Raw genomic sequence first — 2,434 nt, forward strand, 5'->3', positions numbered from 1 at the left:
AAAACATTAATTAGCCACCTTTCTTCCTTACAGAGCTGAAGGCGTCTTACAATATAAATAAAATAAATAAAGTAAGGTTCATAAAAATACATGAAACTAACATTTACTATCAGTCTGGGACTGCTGTAATCAAACGCAGTCCTGCATTAAACTGTCTTCGGCTGCCTCCTAAAGACTGAAGAGTGAGGAGGGGGGCAAACACATCTCTGTGCGGAGGGTGTTCCATAAATGCGATCTGTACAACCAGCCAAGTGAAGCAAGTGAGATGGAAAATCTAGCACTACTCATTCACTGCTTGATTGCTCACTTGGGCCTGGTACACCCCCCCACCCACTGTGTGAGGGAGGGAGAGTGCTCAGGCCCCGCCCCCGCCTCTGTGTGATTACCTAGTTGCCATTAGAGTGCGACCACCCACCCACTCGGCAGACCAGGCCACCACCACCACCACCCTCTGGTTGGTTGGGGTGGGTTTGGGGACCTTGGGCATTGGCTGCAAGGTAAAGGAAAGCATATAAAACTTGGGTAAGAATAATGGAAGATTGAGTTCCAAAGCAGAGAATGGGGAGGGACTCTTGTGGGTCTGGGATGGGTAGAAAGAGTGGGTTGTCTGTAATTTTTCATCTTGCCAGGGTAACGTTGTTATTTTCTTTGCCCAAGTGGCTGAAAGGAGGCTCCTTCCATGCTGGCTGCGATCTGCATTATTGAAACTGCTGCCCACGACATGCTAAGGGCCAGCAACTGGTAGCCTTGGCCTAAAGCGTGCCTCCAGGTGTCAGCTCTGTAGGTGAAGGAGGCAGGGAGGTAGCAACAGTTTGTGGCAACAGGATTTGCTGTCAAACATCATAAGAGGACTGTGCTCTGCTTATGCTCTCAAACTGGTTATCTAGCCAAGCTGACTGCTGACTATCCCTTAAGTATTTATTTATTTATTTATTTATCAGACTTATACCCCGCCCTCTCCCGTAGGGCTCAGGGCGGCTAACAAGGCAAGAAATCTTGCAACAATAACACATAATTCATATAGTGACCAGGCAGTCACTCATAGGCAAGGGGGCGGGGCCAGACTGCTAGTGCCCATACTCCCTCTGTGGCGCAGTGAGTCGTAGGTGGGTGAGCATCTGTACCCGTCTTCACTCCAGCTCCGTTGATATATCACAATGAACATGTGTGCATTTGTTTGCGAGAAAGAGCCAGTGTGCGTTCACTCTGCAACTGAAACCAGAGATCTGTATCTGTATAAATATTGGGTTTGCATCAGATGTGCAGCTGTATGTGCACTGAATGCAACGTGAGAATTACCCGATGCATGTATATAAAAAGATCAAGTGTCCATTGAACCCAGATTGTTTGTATGTTCCATGTAACTTGTGAGCAGGGCCCTTCGGTAGGTTCAGTGGCTGCATACCCCTTGCATCCGCTCAGTTCTGCCTCTAGTGGCTGGCTGGTAACATATTCTTTGCAAAATCCTCCCAAGGTATCGTTGTCTCTTGAGGCTGCTTTTCGGTATGCCAGCTAGGTGTCTCTGAGCATTGCCTGTCATGGTTTTACTGCCTTCCAGAGGTGTGAGGTGGAACGTTTTCCAGTGCTACATTTTATTTCTACAGAAATCTTTCAGGTTCTAAAGACTCATTGTTTCATAAAATTAACATGGTTGAGTGTGTGCAACACAACCTTAGGTAAGCTTGGCAGTTTTAACATTGTCATTAATGCTTTTCAGGGGATTACTCTCTCACACGATTGCTAGGGATAACGTGCATGCATTGATTTGTAGGCGGGGATGGGGGAGATAAAACCACAAATACGTAATAATCAAATAAAAAGTCAAGTTATGCATTCAGCTCACTGGCTTTGCAGGTCAAATAGAAATCAAGGTGAAACACCGATGGTGGCTCAGCGGTAGAGCATCTGTTTGGCATGCAGAAGGTCCCAGGTTCAATCCCCAGAATCTCGAGTTTAAAGAATGAGGTAGCAGGTGATGTGAAAGACCTCAGCCTGAGATACTGGAGAGACAGTGCCAGTCTGAGTAGACAGTACGGATTTTGATGAACCAGTGGGTCTTATTCAGTATAATGCAGCTTTGTGTATCCAGGGGAGGGGCTGAGGCTCGGTGGTAGTGAACCTACATTGCATGCAGAAGGTCCCAGGTTCAATCCTCAGCATCTCAAGTTTAAAGGATTTGTCAGTAGGTGACGGGGAAAACCTCTGCTTAAAACCCTGAGGAGTTGCTGGCAGTATGAGTGGACAATACTGCCTTTGGTGGAGCGAGAGTCTGATTCCGTATAAGGCAGCTTTGTGTGTTTCATGCGATTGACTCACATGGAAGAAGCAATATTGTAATCGGTGATCTGATATGAAACTAAGAACTAATGCAGAGGATGCCACAGAGTGACAGTGAAGCTGAGGTACATCAGTTTCATTTCGTGGGTGCATGTTA

This window comes from Gekko japonicus, unplaced genomic scaffold (assembly GCF_001447785.1).
Source record: "Gekko japonicus isolate JY-2015 unplaced genomic scaffold, Gekko_japonicus_V1.1 scaffold3244, whole genome shotgun sequence".
Classification (NCBI taxonomy): Eukaryota; Metazoa; Chordata; class Lepidosauria; order Squamata; family Gekkonidae; genus Gekko; species Gekko japonicus.